A 21115-nucleotide genomic window follows, 5' to 3' on the forward strand; every position below is an offset into this window, starting at 1 on the left:
AGCGGGTGGGTGCTGAATGTTCCTAATTGACAAAATAAGATTAATGCTTATGAAGAAATATAAAATCTCATCCCTTCCCCAATATCGCGCCACACCCCTACCCCTTAATTCCCTGGTTGAACTTGATGGACATATGTCTTTTTTCGACCGTACTAACTATGTAACTATGTAACATAACATGGGGGGGTCTCCTGGCTGTTCACACAGGTGTGTCATTGCTGTACATTGACCATGCATTGCTTCTGTGGTATTGCAAAGGCAAAGACAAATGCTTCCAGCCATCCATTGCACTAATGGATTGGTCATCAGCTGGCTGTCTATGTCCCGCATCAATATAGACCAAAGTACAGAGGGTTAGGCTATGCTATAGTGCACCTACCTGATGCATCAGAAGGTGCGAGGCCCTTGCTAAATTCTGTGCACAGACTTTGAGATCTATGCTTTAGACTGTATCTAAACCTGCTCCAACATGGACTGACATTCTGGCCTACTTTCAGCCGATGCGACTTGTCTGTCGCTGAACAGTCGCTTTTTATGTATTCAGCACCTATGTATAATGTTGTAAAAATGCTCTAGAAGCTAAAGTCGCAGAAATGTCACACATATTTGGCCTGCAACTTTCTGTGCGACAAATTCAGACAGGAAAAATCAGTATAAATCCTTAGAAAATTATCCCCCAGTGTCTCCATCTGCTGGCGGTATTGAATAAGCATTGCTGCACTGATGGGGTATGCATTAGACGAAAAAAAAGAAGAAAAAGAAGAATAATACGCCCAGAAAAGAGGCGAAAAGGAGAAAAACGTAAAAAAACGTGAAAAAAAAGTAAGAGGAAGAGAAGGGAAAAAAAGGTGGAAATGGGTTTAAAAGTGATTTCGGCGGAGAAATATATATATATATATATATATATATATATATATATATACGCGCACACACACACATATATATAAACGTATTCTCCGTTGAGATATTGCAGCCGCTGCTGTGTCCAGGCCCAGGAGCCTTAGCACTGTGCTGTGATGTCACTCAATACCACTGACATCACTAGGTGTAAACAACATCTCTCCTTTGCTGTGTATGTGACTATGGAGCTGTTTGGTGATGTCGTCTATTATGGCCTTCATAGAAGCAACAGGAGATTGTTGCATCCATCTAGAACCCTCAGAACTACAGTGCTATGATGTCACTCACTTCCACAGGCCTTGCAGAGTGTAAACAACAACAACCCAGCTTTGTCGTGTATGTAACCATAGGGATTGTGATGTCACCTAGAACCTTCACAGCAGCGACAGCTTTATGAGGAGCATCAGCACTGCTCTGCCTGAGCAGAACCATCACCGCCATAGGTTGTCAAATAACCCGGATTTAACCCACACAGGTAAGTCCAATGGGGTGCAGGCATGTCCTCTATGCTTACAGCTTCCCGTGGGTGTTGGTTTGATACCGTTTGGGGACAGCCAAGGAGGCATCTGCAGGCAACAAAGGTAGGTGTGTGCTTGTGTGTGTGTTTCCTATGCAGATCCTAAGCCCAGTGTCACATGCAAGTAGGAGGAGTAAGAAGGGTTCCTGGCAAATCCGGGTTATGGATTGCATTTAAAAAGGCCCCGTGGGAGTGCAATGGGCCCCTGTCTTGCTGCTTAGCAATAATGGTATGGGTTTAGGTTCTGCTGTGTGTACTGGTGGTTGACTGCCCCCCAGCCCAGAGTGTGCATGGAAAATTGTCTGGCAGCCTCCCTGACAGCAAGCAGTGATAGTGCCCATGAAGGGGACCTTGTTGGGCCCGCCCCTTTCACGGTTATCGCTTCTCGGCCTTTTGGCTAAGATCAAGTGTAGTATCTGTTCTTATCAGTTTAATATCTGATACGTCCCCTATCTGGGGACCATATATTAAATGGATTTTTGAGAACGGGGGCCGATTTCGAAGCTTGCTTCCGTCGCCCTATGCATTGACCCGATATGGCAGTATCTTCGGGTACAGTGCACCACCCCCTTACAGGGTTAAAAAGAAAGATTCCTACTTTCATTGCTACCTGCTTGCTGGCTAGCCAGCTAGCCAGCCCTGTGGGCCTTGCTGCTGCTGCTGCTGCTGCTGCAGCCAAAAAACAAAAGGTGGTGCTGCTGCTGCTTCTGCTGCTTCTGCTTGTGTCTGGCCGCTGTTGGAGCGTCCAGGCACAGGACTTCTGCTGCTGCTGACTAAATGGCCTCCTTAATTGGATCATTTGAGTAGCCAGCACACCTGTGCAGGTAGGGCATGACATGATAGGCAGCTGCCTTGATAGCGGGTGGGTGCTGAATGTTCCTAATTGACAAAATAAGATTAATGCTTATGAAGAAATATAAAATCTCATCCCTTCCCCAATATCGCGCCACACCCCTACCCCTTAATTCCCTGGTTGAACTTGATGGACATATGTCTTTTTTCGACCGTACTAACTATGTAACTATGTAACATAACATGGGGGGGTCTCCTGGCTGTTCACACAGGTGTGTCATTGCTGTACATTGACCATGCATTGCTTCTGTGGTATTGCAAAGGCAAAGACAAATGCTTCCAGCCATCCATTGCACTAATGGATTGGTCATCAGCTGGCTGTCTATGTCCCGCATCAATATAGACCAAAGTACAGAGGGTTAGGCTATGCTATAGTGCACCTACCTGATGCATCAGAAGGTGCGAGGCCCTTGCTAAATTCTGTGCACAGACTTTGAGATCTATGCTTTAGACTGTATCTAAACCTGCTCCAACATGGACTGACATTCTGGCCTACTTTCAGCCGATGCGACTTGTCTGTCGCTGAACAGTCGCTTTTTATGTATTCAGCACCTATGTATAATGTTGTAAAAATGCTCTAGAAGCTAAAGTCGCAGAAATGTCACACATATTTGGCCTGCAACTTTCTGTGCGACAAATTCAGACAGGAAAAATCAGTATAAATCCTTAGAAAATTATCCCCCAGTGTCTCCATCTGCTGGCGGTATTGAATAAGCATTGCTGCACTGATGGGGTATGCATTAGACGAAAAAAAAGAAGAAAAAGAAGAATAATACGCCCAGAAAAGAGGCGAAAAGGAGAAAAACGTAAAAAAACGTGAAAAAAAAGTAAGAGGAAGAGAAGGGAAAAAAAGGTGGAAATGGGTTTAAAAGTGATTTCGGCGGAGAAATATATATATATATATATATATATATATATATATATACGCGCACACACACACATATATATAAACGTATTCTCCGTTGAGATATTGCAGCCGCTGCTGTGTCCAGGCCCAGGAGCCTTAGCACTGTGCTGTGATGTCACTCAATACCACTGACATCACTAGGTGTAAACAACATCTCTCCTTTGCTGTGTATGTGACTATGGAGCTGTTTGGTGATGTCGTCTATTATGGCCTTCATAGAAGCAACAGGAGATTGTTGCATCCATCTAGAACCCTCAGAACTACAGTGCTATGATGTCACTCACTTCCACAGGCCTTGCAGAGTGTAAACAACAACAACCCAGCTTTGTCGTGTATGTAACCATAGGGATTGTGATGTCACCTAGAACCTTCACAGCAGCGACAGCTTTATGAGGAGCATCAGCACTGCTCTGCCTGAGCAGAACCATCACCGCCATAGGTTGTCAAATAACCCGGATTTAACCCACACAGGTAAGTCCAATGGGGTGCAGGCATGTCCTCTATGCTTACAGCTTCCCGTGGGTGTTGGTTTGATACCGTTTGGGGACAGCCAAGGAGGCATCTGCAGGCAACAAAGGTAGGTGTGTGCTTGTGTGTGTGTTTCCTATGCAGATCCTAAGCCCAGTGTCACATGCAAGTAGGAGGAGTAAGAAGGGTTCCTGGCAAATCCGGGTTATGGATTGCATTTAAAAAGGCCCCGTGGGAGTGCAATGGGCCCCTGTCTTGCTGCTTAGCAATAATGGTATGGGTTTAGGTTCTGCTGTGTGTACTGGTGGTTGACTGCCCCCCAGCCCAGAGTGTGCATGGAAAATTGTCTGGCAGCCTCCCTGACAGCAAGCAGTGATAGTGCCCATGAAGGGGACCTTGTTGGGCCCGCCCCTTTCACGGTTATCGCTTCTCGGCCTTTTGGCTAAGATCAAGTGTAGTATCTGTTCTTATCAGTTTAATATCTGATACGTCCCCTATCTGGGGACCATATATTAAATGGATTTTTGAGAACGGGGGCCGATTTCGAAGCTTGCTTCCGTCGCCCTATGCATTGACCCGATATGGCAGTATCTTCGGGTACAGTGCACCACCCCCTTACAGGGTTAAAAAGAAAGATTCCTACTTTCATTGCTACCTGCTTGCTGGCTAGCCAGCTAGCCAGCCCTGTGGGCCTTGCTGCTGCTGCTGCTGCTGCTGCAGCCAAAAAACAAAAGGTGGTGCTGCTGCTGCTTCTGCTGCTTCTGCTTGTGTCTGGCCGCTGTTGGAGCGTCCAGGCACAGGACTTCTGCTGCTGCTGACTAAATGGCCTCCTTAATTGGATCATTTGAGTAGCCAGCACACCTGTGCAGGTAGGGCATGACATGATAGGCAGCTGCCTTGATAGCGGGTGGGTGCTGAATGTTCCTAATTGACAAAATAAGATTAATGCTTATGAAGAAATATAAAATCTCATCCCTTCCCCAATATCGCGCCACACCCCTACCCCTTAATTCCCTGGTTGAACTTGATGGACATATGTCTTTTTTCGACCGTACTAACTATGTAACTATGTAACATAACATGGGGGGGTCTCCTGGCTGTTCACACAGGTGTGTCATTGCTGTACATTGACCATGCATTGCTTCTGTGGTATTGCAAAGGCAAAGACAAATGCTTCCAGCCATCCATTGCACTAATGGATTGGTCATCAGCTGGCTGTCTATGTCCCGCATCAATATAGACCAAAGTACAGAGGGTTAGGCTATGCTATAGTGCACCTACCTGATGCATCAGAAGGTGCGAGGCCCTTGCTAAATTCTGTGCACAGACTTTGAGATCTATGCTTTAGACTGTATCTAAACCTGCTCCAACATGGACTGACATTCTGGCCTACTTTCAGCCGATGCGACTTGTCTGTCGCTGAACAGTCGCTTTTTATGTATTCAGCACCTATGTATAATGTTGTAAAAATGCTCTAGAAGCTAAAGTCGCAGAAATGTCACACATATTTGGCCTGCAACTTTCTGTGCGACAAATTCAGACAGGAAAAATCAGTATAAATCCTTAGAAAATTATCCCCCAGTGTCTCCATCTGCTGGCGGTATTGAATAAGCATTGCTGCACTGATGGGGTATGCATTAGACGAAAAAAAAGAAGAAAAAGAAGAATAATACGCCCAGAAAAGAGGCGAAAAGGAGAAAAACGTAAAAAAACGTGAAAAAAAAGTAAGAGGAAGAGAAGGGAAAAAAAGGTGGAAATGGGTTTAAAAGTGATTTCGGCGGAGAAATATATATATATATATATATATATATATATATATATATATATATATATATACGCGCACACACACACATATATATAAACGTATTCTCCGTTGAGATATTGCAGCCGCTGCTGTGTCCAGGCCCAGGAGCCTTAGCACTGTGCTGTGATGTCACTCAATACCACTGACATCACTAGGTGTAAACAACATCTCTCCTTTGCTGTGTATGTGACTATGGAGCTGTTTGGTGATGTCGTCTATTATGGCCTTCATAGAAGCAACAGGAGATTGTTGCATCCATCTAGAACCCTCAGAACTACAGTGCTATGATGTCACTCACTTCCACAGGCCTTGCAGAGTGTAAACAACAACAACCCAGCTTTGTCGTGTATGTAACCATAGGGATTGTGATGTCACCTAGAACCTTCACAGCAGCGACAGCTTTATGAGGAGCATCAGCACTGCTCTGCCTGAGCAGAACCATCACCGCCATAGGTTGTCAAATAACCCGGATTTAACCCACACAGGTAAGTCCAATGGGGTGCAGGCATGTCCTCTATGCTTACAGCTTCCCGTGGGTGTTGGTTTGATACCGTTTGGGGACAGCCAAGGAGGCATCTGCAGGCAACAAAGGTAGGTGTGTGCTTGTGTGTGTGTTTCCTATGCAGATCCTAAGCCCAGTGTCACATGCAAGTAGGAGGAGTAAGAAGGGTTCCTGGCAAATCCGGGTTATGGATTGCATTTAAAAAGGCCCCGTGGGAGTGCAATGGGCCCCTGTCTTGCTGCTTAGCAATAATGGTATGGGTTTAGGTTCTGCTGTGTGTACTGGTGGTTGACTGCCCCCCAGCCCAGAGTGTGCATGGAAAATTGTCTGGCAGCCTCCCTGACAGCAAGCAGTGATAGTGCCCATGAAGGGGACCTTGTTGGGCCCGCCCCTTTCACGGTTATCGCTTCTCGGCCTTTTGGCTAAGATCAAGTGTAGTATCTGTTCTTATCAGTTTAATATCTGATACGTCCCCTATCTGGGGACCATATATTAAATGGATTTTTGAGAACGGGGGCCGATTTCGAAGCTTGCTTCCGTCGCCCTATGCATTGACCCGATATGGCAGTATCTTCGGGTACAGTGCACCACCCCCTTACAGGGTTAAAAAGAAAGATTCCTACTTTCATTGCTACCTGCTTGCTGGCTAGCCAGCTAGCCAGCCCTGTGGGCCTTGCTGCTGCTGCTGCTGCTGCTGCAGCCAAAAAACAAAAGGTGGTGCTGCTGCTGCTTCTGCTGCTTCTGCTTGTGTCTGGCCGCTGTTGGAGCGTCCAGGCACAGGACTTCTGCTGCTGCTGACTAAATGGCCACCTTAATTGGATCATTTGAGTAGCCAGCACACCTGTGCAGGTAGGGCATGACATGATAGGCAGCTGCCTTGATAGCGGGTGGGTGCTGAATGTTCCTAATTGACAAAATAAGATTAATGCTTATGAAGAAATATAAAATCTCATCCCTTCCCCAATATCGCGCCACACCCCTACCCCTTAATTCCCTGGTTGAACTTGATGGACATATGTCTTTTTTCGACCGTACTAACTATGTAACTATGTAACATAACATGGGGGGGTCTCCTGGCTGTTCACACAGGTGTGTCATTGCTGTACATTGACCATGCATTGCTTCTGTGGTATTGCAAAGGCAAAGACAAATGCTTCCAGCCATCCATTGCACTAATGGATTGGTCATCAGCTGGCTGTCTATGTCCCGCATCAATATAGACCAAAGTACAGAGGGTTAGGCTATGCTATAGTGCACCTACCTGATGCATCAGAAGGTGCGAGGCCCTTGCTAAATTCTGTGCACAGACTTTGAGATCTATGCTTTAGACTGTATCTAAACCTGCTCCAACATGGACTGACATTCTGGCCTACTTTCAGCCGATGCGACTTGTCTGTCGCTGAACAGTCGCTTTTTATGTATTCAGCACCTATGTATAATGTTGTAAAAATGCTCTAGAAGCTAAAGTCGCAGAAATGTCACACATATTTGGCCTGCAACTTTCTGTGCGACAAATTCAGACAGGAAAAATCAGTATAAATCCTTAGAAAATTATCCCCCAGTGTCTCCATCTGCTGGCGGTATTGAATAAGCATTGCTGCACTGATGGGGTATGCATTAGACGAAAAAAAAGAAGAAAAAGAAGAATAATACGCCCAGAAAAGAGGCGAAAAGGAGAAAAACGTAAAAAAACGTGAAAAAAAAGTAAGAGGAAGAGAAGGGAAAAAAAGGTGGAAATGGGTTTAAAAGTGATTTCGGCGGAGAAATATATATATATATATATATATATATATATATATATATATATATATACGCGCACACACACACATATATATAAACGTATTCTCCGTTGAGATATTGCAGCCGCTGCTGTGTCCAGGCCCAGGAGCCTTAGCACTGTGCTGTGATGTCACTCAATACCACTGACATCACTAGGTGTAAACAACATCTCTCCTTTGCTGTGTATGTGACTATGGAGCTGTTTGGTGATGTCGTCTATTATGGCCTTCATAGAAGCAACAGGAGATTGTTGCATCCATCTAGAACCCTCAGAACTACAGTGCTATGATGTCACTCACTTCCACAGGCCTTGCAGAGTGTAAACAACAACAACCCAGCTTTGTCGTGTATGTAACCATAGGGATTGTGATGTCACCTAGAACCTTCACAGCAGCGACAGCTTTATGAGGAGCATCAGCACTGCTCTGCCTGAGCAGAACCATCACCGCCATAGGTTGTCAAATAACCCGGATTTAACCCACACAGGTAAGTCCAATGGGGTGCAGGCATGTCCTCTATGCTTACAGCTTCCCGTGGGTGTTGGTTTGATACCGTTTGGGGACAGCCAAGGAGGCATCTGCAGGCAACAAAGGTAGGTGTGTGCTTGTGTGTGTGTTTCCTATGCAGATCCTAAGCCCAGTGTCACATGCAAGTAGGAGGAGTAAGAAGGGTTCCTGGCAAATCCGGGTTATGGATTGCATTTAAAAAGGCCCCGTGGGAGTGCAATGGGCCCCTGTCTTGCTGCTTAGCAATAATGGTATGGGTTTAGGTTCTGCTGTGTGTACTGGTGGTTGACTGCCCCCCAGCCCAGAGTGTGCATGGAAAATTGTCTGGCAGCCTCCCTGACAGCAAGCAGTGATAGTGCCCATGAAGGGGACCTTGTTGGGCCCGCCCCTTTCACGGTTATCGCTTCTCGGCCTTTTGGCTAAGATCAAGTGTAGTATCTGTTCTTATCAGTTTTCATGCTGGCGGGGATGGGTGCTGCATGGAGGATGCAGGTGTACCAGGGCTTTCCGGGGCTGGTTCTGAGGAATCAGCTCGACGGCTGCCCCGATGTGACCTGTTCCCTCCGGGTCTCGCCATGAGGCTGAGAGGGTCTAGAGCCGAGGTACTTTTGTGCCTCGGGGAGTGGTGACCCCGAGGTGCCGAAACTCACTGGGAGGATAGACTCACTGAGTTGAAGCACGGGCACCATAATCTCTTCACCTTGTGGCACTCACCTCTTGATTCCCGGCCTTCTGGCTAGGATCAGAGAAATTTTTATAGATCCGGCCGGATGTCCGGGCAGTATATCTGCACACATTCACTTATTTATTTATTTTTCGTCACTGTGTCACTTTTTGCGTGTTGTGTGTTCACAGGATTTGTCAGGATGCGGTAGCCCTTCTGGGTGTCCCTCCTGGCGGTCTAGGGGAGGTGTGTGTGGCCATTAGGTTCCGCACCTCCCTGCAAACACCCCGGGTACTCCTGCTTGGCAGGGTACCTACCGTAATCGGCTCTGCGGGCAGATACCTTGGCTAACGCCAAGGGGGATGCCGGGAGCATTTGTGGTCCCCTAGTAGCTTCGGCGAAAAGGGACATCGAACCTGGAACCTCGCAGGTACCTTTTGGTCCGGAGGCGAAGGGTAAGGTTTGTTGGGGGGCCTCTCTCCTATCGGAGAAGGGCTTGCGATAGACCGCATCCTTTGTGCACGTTTTTTTTAGTGTAACACGTTTGCACTTTTTCTTGCACTTTGGGTGAATCGAAAGCACGTTCCTCGGCTTTAGATAAAAAAAAAAAAAAAAAAAAAAAAATCTGTTCTTATCAGTTTAATATCTGATACGTCCCCTATCTGGGGACCATATATTAAATGGATTTTTGAGAACGGGGGCCGATTTTGAAGCTTGCTTCCGTCGCCCTATGCATTGACCCGATATGGCAGTATCTTCGGGTACAGTGCACCACCCCCTTACAGGGTTAAAAAGAAAGATTCCTACTTTCATTGCTACCTGCTTGCTGGCTAGCCAGCTAGCCAGCCCTGTGGGCCTTGCTGCTGCTGCTGCTGCTGCTGCAGCCAAAAAACAAAAGGTGGTGCTGCTGCTGCTTCTGCTGCTTCTGCTTGTGTCTGGCCGCTGTTGGAGCGTCCAGGCACAGGACTTCTGCTGCTGCTGACTAAATGGCCACCTTAATTGGATCATTTGAGTAGCCAGCACACCTGTGCAGGTAGGGCATGACATGATAGGCAGCTGCCTTGATAGCGGGTGGGTGCTGAATGTTCCTAATTGACAAAATAAGATTAATGCTTATGAAGAAATATAAAATCTCATCCCTTCCCCAATATCGCGCCACACCCCTACCCCTTAATTCCCTGGTTGAACTTGATGGACATATGTCTTTTTTCGACCGTACTAACTATGTAACTATGTAACATAACATGGGGGGGTCTCCTGGCTGTTCACACAGGTGTGTCATTGCTGTACATTGACCATGCATTGCTTCTGTGGTATTGCAAAGGCAAAGACAAATGCTTCCAGCCATCCATTGCACTAATGGATTGGTCATCAGCTGGCTGTCTATGTCCCGCATCAATATAGACCAAAGTACAGAGGGTTAGGCTATGCTATAGTGCACCTACCTGATGCATCAGAAGGTGCGAGGCCCTTGCTAAATTCTGTGCACAGACTTTGAGATCTATGCTTTAGACTGTATCTAAACCTGCTCCAACATGGACTGACATTCTGGCCTACTTTCAGCCGATGCGACTTGTCTGTCGCTGAACAGTCGCTTTTTATGTATTCAGCACCTATGTATAATGTTGTAAAAATGCTCTAGAAGCTAAAGTCGCAGAAATGTCACACATATTTGGCCTGCAACTTTCTGTGCGACAAATTCAGACAGGAAAAATCAGTATAAATCCTTAGAAAATTATCCCCCAGTGTCTCCATCTGCTGGCGGTATTGAATAAGCATTGCTGCACTGATGGGGTATGCATTAGACGAAAAAAAAGAAGAAAAAGAAGAATAATACGCCCAGAAAAGAGGCGAAAAGGAGAAAAACGTAAAAAAACGTGAAAAAAAAGTAAGAGGAAGAGAAGGGAAAAAAAGGTGGAAATGGGTTTAAAAGTGATTTCGGCGGAGAATATATATATATATATATATATATATATATATATATATATATATATATACGCGCACACACACACATATATATAAACGTATTCTCCGTTGAGATATTGCAGCCGCTGCTGTGTCCAGGCCCAGGAGCCTTAGCACTGTGCTGTGATGTCACTCAATACCACTGACATCACTAGGTGTAAACAACATCTCTCCTTTGCTGTGTATGTGACTATGGAGCTGTTTGGTGATGTCGTCTATTATGGCCTTCATAGAAGCAACAGGAGATTGTTGCATCCATCTAGAACCCTCAGAACTACAGTGCTATGATGTCACTCACTTCCACAGGCCTTGCAGAGTGTAAACAACAACAACCCAGCTTTGTCGTGTATGTAACCATAGGGATTGTGATGTCACCTAGAACCTTCACAGCAGCGACAGCTTTATGAGGAGCATCAGCACTGCTCTGCCTGAGCAGAACCATCACCGCCATAGGTTGTCAAATAACCCGGATTTAACCCACACAGGTAAGTCCAATGGGGTGCAGGCATGTCCACTATGCTTACAGCTTCCCGTGGGTGTTGGTTTGATACCGTTTGGGGACAGCCAAGGAGGCATCTGCAGGCAACAAAGGTAGGTGTGTGCTTGTGTGTGTGTTTCCTATGCAGATCCTAAGCCCAGTGTCACATGCAAGTAGGAGGAGTAAGAAGGGTTCCTGGCAAATCCGGGTTATGGATTGCATTTAAAAAGGCCCCGTGGGAGTGCAATGGGCCCCTGTCTTGCTGCTTAGCAATAATGGTATGGGTTTAGGTTCTGCTGTGTGTACTGGTGGTTGACTGCCCCCCAGCCCAGAGTGTGCATGGAAAATTGTCTGGCAGCCTCCCTGACAGCAAGCAGTGATAGTGCCCATGAAGGGGACCTTGTTGGGCCCGCCCCTTTCACGGTTATCGCTTCTCGGCCTTTTGGCTAAGATCAAGTGTAGTATCTGTTCTTATCAGTTTAATATCTGATACGTCCCCTATCTGGGGACCATATATTAAATGGATTTTTGAGAACGGGGGCCGATTTCGAAGCTTGCTTCCGTCGCCCTATGCATTGACCCGATATGGCAGTATCTTCGGGTACAGTGCACCACCCCCTTACAGGGTTAAAAAGAAAGATTCCTACTTTCATTGCTACCTGCTTGCTGGCTAGCCAGCTAGCCAGCCCTGTGGGCCTTGCTGCTGCTGCTGCTGCTGCTGCTGCAGCCAAAAAACAAAAGGTGGTGCTGCTGCTGCTTCTGCTGCTTCTGCTTGTGTCTGGCCGCTGTTGGAGCGTCCAGGCACAGGACTTCTGCTGCTGCTGACTAAATGGCCTCCTTAATTGGATCATTTGAGTAGCCAGCACACCTGTGCAGGTAGGGCATGACATGATAGGCAGCTGCCTTGATAGCGGGTGGGTGCTGAATGTTCCTAATTGACAAAATAAGATTAATGCTTATGAAGAAATATAAAATCTCATCCCTTCCCCAATATCGCGCCACACCCCTACCCCTTAATTCCCTGGTTGAACTTGATGGACATATGTCTTTTTTCGACCGTACTAACTATGTAACTATGTAACATAACATGGGGGGGTCTCCTGGCTGTTCACACAGGTGTGTCATTGCTGTACATTGACCATGCATTGCTTCTGTGGTATTGCAAAGGCAAAGACAAATGCTTCCAGCCATCCATTGCACTAATGGATTGGTCATCAGCTGGCTGTCTATGTCCCGCATCAATATAGACCAAAGTACAGAGGGTTAGGCTATGCTATAGTGCACCTACCTGATGCATCAGAAGGTGCGAGGCCCTTGCTAAATTCTGTGCACAGACTTTGAGATCTATGCTTTAGACTGTATCTAAACCTGCTCCAACATGGACTGACATTCTGGCCTACTTTCAGCCGATGCGACTTGTCTGTCGCTGAACAGTCGCTTTTTATGTATTCAGCACCTATGTATAATGTTGTAAAAATGCTCTAGAAGCTAAAGTCGCAGAAATGTCACACATATTTGGCCTGCAACTTTCTGTGCGACAAATTCAGACAGGAAAAATCAGTATAAATCCTTAGAAAATTATCCCCCAGTGTCTCCATCTGCTGGCGGTATTGAATAAGCATTGCTGCACTGATGGGGTATGCATTAGACGAAAAAAAAGAAGAAAAAGAAGAATAATACGCCCAGAAAAGAGGCGAAAAGGAGAAAAACGTAAAAAAACGTGAAAAAAAAGTAAGAGGAAGAGAAGGGAAAAAAAGGTGGAAATGGGTTTAAAAGTGATTTCGGCGGAGAAATATATATATATATATATATATATATATATATATATATATATACGCGCACACACACACATATATATAAACGTATTCTCCGTTGAGATATTGCAGCCGCTGCTGTGTCCAGGCCCAGGAGCCTTAGCACTGTGCTGTGATGTCACTCAATACCACTGACATCACTAGGTGTAAACAACATCTCTCCTTTGCTGTGTATGTGACTATGGAGCTGTTTGGTGATGTCGTCTATTATGGCCTTCATAGAAGCAACAGGAGATTGTTGCATCCATCTAGAACCCTCAGAACTACAGTGCTATGATGTCACTCACTTCCACAGGCCTTGCAGAGTGTAAACAACAACAACCCAGCTTTGTCGTGTATGTAACCATAGGGATTGTGATGTCACCTAGAACCTTCACAGCAGCGACAGCTTTATGAGGAGCATCAGCACTGCTCTGCCTGAGCAGAACCATCACCGCCATAGGTTGTCAAATAACCCGGATTTAACCCACACAGGTAAGTCCAATGGGGTGCAGGCATGTCCTCTATGCTTACAGCTTCCCGTGGGTGTTGGTTTGATACCGTTTGGGGACAGCCAAGGAGGCATCTGCAGGCAACAAAGGTAGGTGTGTGCTTGTGTGTGTGTTTCCTATGCAGATCCTAAGCCCAGTGTCACATGCAAGTAGGAGGAGTAAGAAGGGTTCCTGGCAAATCCGGGTTATGGATTGCATTTAAAAAGGCCCCGTGGGAGTGCAATGGGCCCCTGTCTTGCTGCTTAGCAATAATGGTATGGGTTTAGGTTCTGCTGTGTGTACTGGTGGTTGACTGCCCCCCAGCCCAGAGTGTGCATGGAAAATTGTCTGGCAGCCTCCCTGACAGCAAGCAGTGATAGTGCCCATGAAGGGGACCTTGTTGGGCCCGCCCCTTTCACGGTTATCGCTTCTCGGCCTTTTGGCTAAGATCAAGTGTAGTATCTGTTCTTATCAGTTTAATATCTGATACGTCCCCTATCTGGGGACCATATATTAAATGGATTTTTGAGAACGGGGGCCGATTTCGAAGCTTGCTTCCGTCGCCCTATGCATTGACCCGATATGGCAGTATCTTCGGGTACAGTGCACCACCCCCTTACAGGGTTAAAAAGAAAGATTCCTACTTTCATTGCTACCTGCTTGCTGGCTAGCCAGCTAGCCAGCCCTGTGGGCCTTGCTGCTGCTGCTGCTGCTGCTGCAGCCAAAAAACAAAAGGTGGTGCTGCTGCTGCTTCTGCTGCTTCTGCTTGTGTCTGGCCGCTGTTGGAGCGTCCAGGCACAGGACTTCTGCTGCTGCTGACTAAATGGCCTCCTTAATTGGATCATTTGAGTAGCCAGCACACCTGTGCAGGTAGGGCATGACATGATAGGCAGCTGCCTTGATAGCGGGTGGGTGCTGAATGTTCCTAATTGACAAAATAAGATTAATGCTTATGAAGAAATATAAAATCTCATCCCTTCCCCAATATCGCGCCACACCCCTACCCCTTAATTCCCTGGTTGAACTTGATGGACATATGTCTTTTTTCGACCGTACTAACTATGTAACTATGTAACATAACATGGGGGGGTCTCCTGGCTGTTCACACAGGTGTGTCATTGCTGTACATTGACCATGCATTGCTTCTGTGGTATTGCAAAGGCAAAGACAAATGCTTCCAGCCATCCATTGCACTAATGGATTGGTCATCAGCTGGCTGTCTATGTCCCGCATCAATATAGACCAAAGTACAGAGGGTTAGGCTATGCTATAGTGCACCTACCTGATGCATCAGAAGGTGCGAGGCCCTTGCTAAATTCTGTGCACAGACTTTGAGATCTATGCTTTAGACTGTATCTAAACCTGCTCCAACATGGACTGACATTCTGGCCTACTTTCAGCCGATGCGACTTGTCTGTCGCTGAACAGTCGCTTTTTATGTATTCAGCACCTATGTATAATGTTGTAAAAATGCTCTAGAAGCTAAAGTCGCAGAAATGTCACACATATTTGGCCTGCAACTTTCTGTGCGACAAATTCAGACAGGAAAAATCAGTATAAATCCTTAGAAAATTATCCCCCAGTGTCTCCATCTGCTGGCGGTATTGAATAAGCATTGCTGCACTGATGGGGTATGCATTAGACGAAAAAAAAGAAGAAAAAGAAGAATAATACGCCCAGAAAAGAGGCGAAAAGGAGAAAAACGTAAAAAAACGTGAAAAAAAAGTAAGAGGAAGAGAAGGGAAAAAAAGGTGGAAATGGGTTTAAAAGTGATTTCGGCGGAGAATATATATATATATATATATATATATATATATATATATATATATACGCGCACACACACACATATATATAAACGTATTCTCCGTTGAGATATTGCAGCCGCTGCTGTGTCCAGGCCCAGGAGCCTTAGCACTGTGCTGTGATGTCACTCAATACCACTGACATCACTAGGTGTAAACAACATCTCTCCTTTGCTGTGTATGTGACTATGGAGCTGTTTGGTGATGTCGTCTATTATGGCCTTCATAGAAGCAACAGGAGATTGTTGCATCCATCTAGAACCCTCAGAACTACAGTGCTATGATGTCACTCACTTCCACAGGCCTTGCAGAGTGTAAACAACAACAACCCAGCTTTGTCGTGTATGTAACCATAGGGATTGTGATGTCACCTAGAACCTTCACAGCAGCGACAGCTTTATGAGGAGCATCAGCACTGCTCTGCCTGAGCAGAACCATCACCGCCATAGGTTGTCAAATAACCCGGATTTAACCCACACAGGTAAGTCCAATGGGGTGCAGGCATGTCCTCTATGCTTACAGCTTCCCGTGGGTGTTGGTTTGATACCGTTTGGGGACAGCCAAGGAGGCATCTGCAGGCAACAAAGGTAGGTGTGTGCTTGTGTGTGTGTTTCCTATGCAGATCCTAAGCCCAGTGTCACATGCAAGTAGGAGGAGTAAGAAGGGTTCCTGGCAAATCCGGGTTATGGATTGCATTTAAAAAGGCCCCGTGGGAGTGCAATGGGCCCCTGTCTTGCTGCTTAGCAATAATGGTATGGGTTTAGGTTCTGCTGTGTGTACTGGTGGTTGACTGCCCCCCAGCCCAGAGTGTGCATGGAAAATTGTCTGGCAGCCTCCCTGACAGCAAGCAGTGATAGTGCCCATGAAGGGGACCTTGTTGGGCCCGCCCCTTTCACGGTTATCGCTTCTCGGCCTTTTGGCTAAGATCAAGTGTAGTATCTGTTCTTATCAGTTTAATATCTGATACGTCCCCTATCTGGGGACCATATATTAAATGGATTTTTGAGAACGGGGGCCGATTTCGAAGCTTGCTTCCGTCGCCCTATGCATTGACCCGATATGGCAGTATCTTCGGGTACAGTGCACCACCCCCTTACAGGGTTAAAAAGAAAGATTCCTACTTTCATTGCTACCTGCTTGCTGGCTAGCCAGCTAGCCAGCCCTGTGGGCCTTGCTGCTGCTGCTGCTGCTGCTGCAGCCAAAAAACAAAAGGTGGTGCTGCTGCTGCTTCTGCTGCTTCTGCTTGTGTCTGGCCGCTGTTGGAGCGTCCAGGCACAGGACTTCTGCTGCTGCTGACTAAATGGCCTCCTTAATTGGATCATTTGAGTAGCCAGCACACCTGTGCAGGTAGGGCATGACATGATAGGCAGCTGCCTTGATAGCGGGTGGGTGCTGAATGTTCCTAATTGACAAAATAAGATTAATGCTTATGAAGAAATATAAAATCTCATCCCTTCCCCAATATCGCGCCACACCCCTACCCCTTAATTCCCTGGTTGAACTTGATGGACATATGTCTTTTTTCGACCGTACTAACTATGTAACTATGTAACATAACATGGGGGGGTCTCCTGGCTGTTCACACAGGTGTGTCATTGCTGTACATTGACCATGCATTGCTTCTGTGGTATTGCAAAGGCAAAGACAAATGCTTCCAGCCATCCATTGCACTAATGGATTGGTCATCAGCTGGCTGTCTATGTCCCGCATCAATATAGACCAAAGTACAGAGGGTTAGGCTATGCTATAGTGCACCTACCTGATGCATCAGAAGGTGCGAGGCCCTTGCTAAATTCTGTGCACAGACTTTGAGATCTATGCTTTAGACTGTATCTAAACCTGCTCCAACATGGACTGACATTCTGGCCTACTTTCAGCCGATGCGACTTGTCTGTCGCTGAACAGTCGCTTTTTATGTATTCAGCACCTATGTATAATGTTGTAAAAATGCTCTAGAAGCTAAAGTCGCAGAAATGTCACACATATTTGGCCTGCAACTTTCTGTGCGACAAATTCAGACAGGAAAAATCAGTATAAATCCTTAGAAAATTATCCCCCAGTGTCTCCATCTGCTGGCGGTATTGAATAAGCATTGCTGCACTGATGGGGTATGCATTAGACGAAAAAAAAGAAGAAAAAGAAGAATAATACGCCCAGAAAAGAGGCGAAAAGGAGAAAAACGTAAAAAAACGTGAAAAAAAAGTAAGAGGAAGAGAAGGGAAAAAAAGGTGGAAATGGGTTTAAAAGTGATTTCGGCGGAGAATATATATATATATATATATATATATATATATATATATATATATATACGCGCACACACACACATATATATAAACGTATTCTCCGTTGAGATATTGCAGCCGCTGCTGTGTCCAGGCCCAGGAGCCTTAGCACTGTGCTGTGATGTCACTCAATACCACTGACATCACTAGGTGTAAACAACATCTCTCCTTTGCTGTGTATGTGACTATGGAGCTGTTTGGTGATGTCGTCTATTATGGCCTTCATAGAAGCAACAGGAGATTGTTGCATCCATCTAGAACCCTCAGAACTACAGTGCTATGATGTCACTCACTTCCACAGGCCTTGCAGAGTGTAAACAACAACAACCCAGCTTTGTCGTGTATGTAACCATAGGGATTGTGATGTCACCTAGAACCTTCACAGCAGCGACAGCTTTATGAGGAGCATCAGCACTGCTCTGCCTGAGCAGAACCATCACCGCCATAGGTTGTCAAATAACCCGGATTTAACCCACACAGGTAAGTCCAATGGGGTGCAGGCATGTCCTCTATGCTTACAGCTTCCCGTGGGTGTTGGTTTGATACCGTTTGGGGACAGCCAAGGAGGCATCTGCAGGCAACAAAGGTAGGTGTGTGCTTGTGTGTGTGTTTCCTATGCAGATCCTAAGCCCAGTGTCACATGCAAGTAGGAGGAGTAAGAAGGGTTCCTGGCAAATCCGGGTTATGGATTGCATTTAAAAAGGCCCCGTGGGAGTGCAATGGGCCCCTGTCTTGCTGCTTAGCAATAATGGTATGGGTTTAGGTTCTGCTGTGTGTACTGGTGGTTGACTGCCCCCCAGCCCAGAGTGTGCATGGAAAATTGTCTGGCAGCCTCCCTGACAGCAAGCAGTGATAGTGCCCATGAAGGGGACCTTGTTGGGCCCGCCCCTTTCACGGTTATCGCTTCTCGGCCTTTTGGCTAAGATCAAGTGTAGTATCTGTTCTTATCAGTTTAATATCTGATACGTCCCCTATCTGGGGACCATATATTAAATGGATTTTTGAGAACGGGGGCCGATTTCGAAGCTTGCTTCCGTCGCCCTATGCATTGACCCGATATGGCAGTATCTTCGGGTACAGTGCACCACCCCCTTACAGGGTTAAAAAGAAAGATTCCTACTTTCATTGCTACCTGCTTGCTGGCTAGCCAGCTAGCCAGCCCTGTGGGCCTTGCTGCTGCTGCTGCTGCTGCTGCAGCCAAAAAACAAAAGGTGGTGCTGCTGCTGCTTCTGCTGCTTCTGCTTGTGTCTGGCCGCTGTTGGAGCGTCCAGGCACAGGACTTCTGCTGCTGCTGACTAAATGGCCTCCTTAATTGGATCATTTGAGTAGCCAGCACACCTGTGCAGGTAGGGCATGACATGATAGGCAGCTGCCTTGATAGCGGGTGGGTGCTGAATGTTCCTAATTGACAAAATAAGATTAATGCTTATGAAGAAATATAAAATCTCATCCCTTCCCCAATATCGCGCCACACCCCTACCCCTTAATTCCCTGGTTGAACTTGATGGACATATGTCTTTTTTCGACCGTACTAACTATGTAACTATGTAACATAACATGGGGGGGTCTCCTGGCTGTTCACACAGGTGTGTCATTGCTGTACATTGACCATGCATTGCTTCTGTGGTATTGCAAAGGCAAAGACAAATGCTTCCAGCCATCCATTGCACTAATGGATTGGTCATCAGCTGGCTGTCTATGTCCCGCATCAATATAGACCAAAGTACAGAGGGTTAGGCTATGCTATAGTGCACCTACCTGATGCATCAGAAGGTGCGAGGCCCTTGCTAAATTCTGTGCACAGACTTTGAGATCTATGCTTTAGACTGTATCTAAACCTGCTCCAACATGGACTGACATTCTGGCCTACTTTCAGCCGATGCGACTTGTCTGTCGCTGAACAGTCGCTTTTTATGTATTCAGCACCTATGTATAATGTTGTAAAAATGCTCTAGAAGCTAAAGTCGCAGAAATGTCACACATATTTGGCCTGCAACTTTCTGTGCGACAAATTCAGACAGGAAAAATCAGTATAAATCCTTAGAAAATTATCCCCCAGTGTCTCCATCTGCTGGCGGTATTGAATAAGCATTGCTGCACTGATGGGGTATGCATTAGACGAAAAAAAAGAAGAAAAAGAAGAATAATACGCCCAGAAAAGAGGCGAAAAGGAGAAAAACGTAAAAAAACGTGAAAAAAAAGTAAGAGGAAGAGAAGGGAAAAAAAGGTGGAAATGGGTTTAAAAGTGATTTCGGCGGAGAAATATATATATATATATATATATATATATATATATATATATATATACGCGCACACACACACATATATATAAACGTATTCTCCGTTGAGATATTGCAGCCGCTGCTGTGTCCAGGCCCAGGAGCCTTAGCACTGTGCTGTGATGTCACTCAATACCACTGACATCACTAGGTGTAAACAACATCTCTCCTTTGCTGTGTATGTGACTATGGAGCTGTTTGGTGATGTCGTCTATTATGGCCTTCATAGAAGCAACAGGAGATTGTTGCATCCATCTAGAACCCTCAGAACTACAGTGCTATGATGTCACTCACTTCCACAGGCCTTGCAGAGTGTAAACAACAACAACCCAGCTTTGTCGTGTATGTAACCATAGGGATTGTGATGTCACCTAGAACCTTCACAGCAGCGACAGCTTTATGAGGAGCATCAGCACTGCTCTGCCTGAGCAGAACCATCACCGCCATAGGTTGTCAAATAACCCGGATTTAACCCACACAGGTAAGTCCAATGGGGTGCAGGCATGTCCTCTATGCTTACAGCTTCCCGTGGGTGTTGCTTTGATACCGTTTGGGGACAGCCAAGGAGGCATCTGCAGGCAACAAAGGTAGGTGTGTGCTTGTGTGTGTGTTTCCTATGCAGATCCTAAGCCCAGTGTCACATGCAAGTAGGAGGAGTAAGAAGGGTTCCTGGCAAATCCGGGTTATGGATTGCATTTAAAAAGGCCCCGTGGGAGTGCAATGGGCCCCTGTCTTGCTGCTTAGCAATAATGGTATGGGTTTAGGTTCTGCTGTGTGTACTGGTGGTTGACTGCCCCCCAGCCCAGAGTGTGCATGGAAAATTGTCTGGCAGCCTCCCTGACAGCAAGCAGTGATAGTGCCCATGAAGGGGACCTTGTTGGGCCCGCCCCTTTCACGGTTATCGCTTCTCGGCCTTTTGGCTAAGATCAAGTGTAGTATCTGTTCTTATCAGTTTAATATCTGATACGTCCCCTATCTGGGGACCATATATTAAATGGATTTTTGAGAACGGGGGCCGATTTCGAAGCTTGCTTCCGTCGCCCTATGCATTGACCCGATATGGCAGTATCTTCGGGTACAGTGCACCACCCCCTTACAGGGTTAAAAAGAAAGATTCCTACTTTCA

General features: G+C 46.2%; 9 non-coding genes and 1 pseudogene across 9 annotated transcripts; all 10 read left to right on the forward strand.

The window, feature by feature from the left end:
• Positions 1-1794: 1794 nt before the first annotated feature.
• LOC130348412 (U2 spliceosomal RNA) lies at positions 1795-1985 on the forward strand. The gene has a single exon (XR_008886091.1). It is a non-coding gene; the product is annotated as a U2 spliceosomal RNA (small nuclear RNA).
• Positions 1986-4066: 2081 nt separating this feature from the next.
• Positions 4067-4257, forward strand: LOC130348413 (U2 spliceosomal RNA). Its single transcript, XR_008886092.1, has one exon. It is a non-coding gene; the product is annotated as a U2 spliceosomal RNA (small nuclear RNA).
• A 2095-nt stretch (positions 4258-6352) lies between these two features.
• LOC130348414 (U2 spliceosomal RNA) lies at positions 6353-6543 on the forward strand. The gene has a single exon (XR_008886093.1). It is a non-coding gene; the product is annotated as a U2 spliceosomal RNA (small nuclear RNA).
• A 2091-nt stretch (positions 6544-8634) lies between these two features.
• Positions 8635-8794, forward strand: LOC130348397 (U2 spliceosomal RNA; annotated as a pseudogene).
• Positions 8795-9485: 691 nt separating this feature from the next.
• LOC130348396 (U2 spliceosomal RNA) lies at positions 9486-9676 on the forward strand. Its single transcript, XR_008886077.1, has one exon. It is a non-coding gene; the product is annotated as a U2 spliceosomal RNA (small nuclear RNA).
• A 2092-nt stretch (positions 9677-11768) lies between these two features.
• Positions 11769-11959, forward strand: LOC130348415 (U2 spliceosomal RNA). The gene has a single exon (XR_008886094.1). It is a non-coding gene; the product is annotated as a U2 spliceosomal RNA (small nuclear RNA).
• A 2090-nt stretch (positions 11960-14049) lies between these two features.
• Positions 14050-14240, forward strand: LOC130348417 (U2 spliceosomal RNA). Its single transcript, XR_008886095.1, has one exon. It is a non-coding gene; the product is annotated as a U2 spliceosomal RNA (small nuclear RNA).
• Positions 14241-16328: 2088 nt separating this feature from the next.
• LOC130348418 (U2 spliceosomal RNA) lies at positions 16329-16519 on the forward strand. The gene has a single exon (XR_008886096.1). It is a non-coding gene; the product is annotated as a U2 spliceosomal RNA (small nuclear RNA).
• A 2090-nt stretch (positions 16520-18609) lies between these two features.
• LOC130348419 (U2 spliceosomal RNA) lies at positions 18610-18800 on the forward strand. Its single transcript, XR_008886097.1, has one exon. It is a non-coding gene; the product is annotated as a U2 spliceosomal RNA (small nuclear RNA).
• A 2089-nt stretch (positions 18801-20889) lies between these two features.
• LOC130348421 (U2 spliceosomal RNA) lies at positions 20890-21080 on the forward strand. The gene has a single exon (XR_008886099.1). It is a non-coding gene; the product is annotated as a U2 spliceosomal RNA (small nuclear RNA).
• Positions 21081-21115: the final 35 nt, after the last annotated feature.

The sequence above is a fragment of the Hyla sarda genome, unplaced genomic scaffold (assembly GCF_029499605.1).
Source record: "Hyla sarda isolate aHylSar1 unplaced genomic scaffold, aHylSar1.hap1 scaffold_882, whole genome shotgun sequence".
NCBI lineage: Eukaryota > Metazoa > Chordata > Amphibia > Anura > Hylidae > Hyla > Hyla sarda.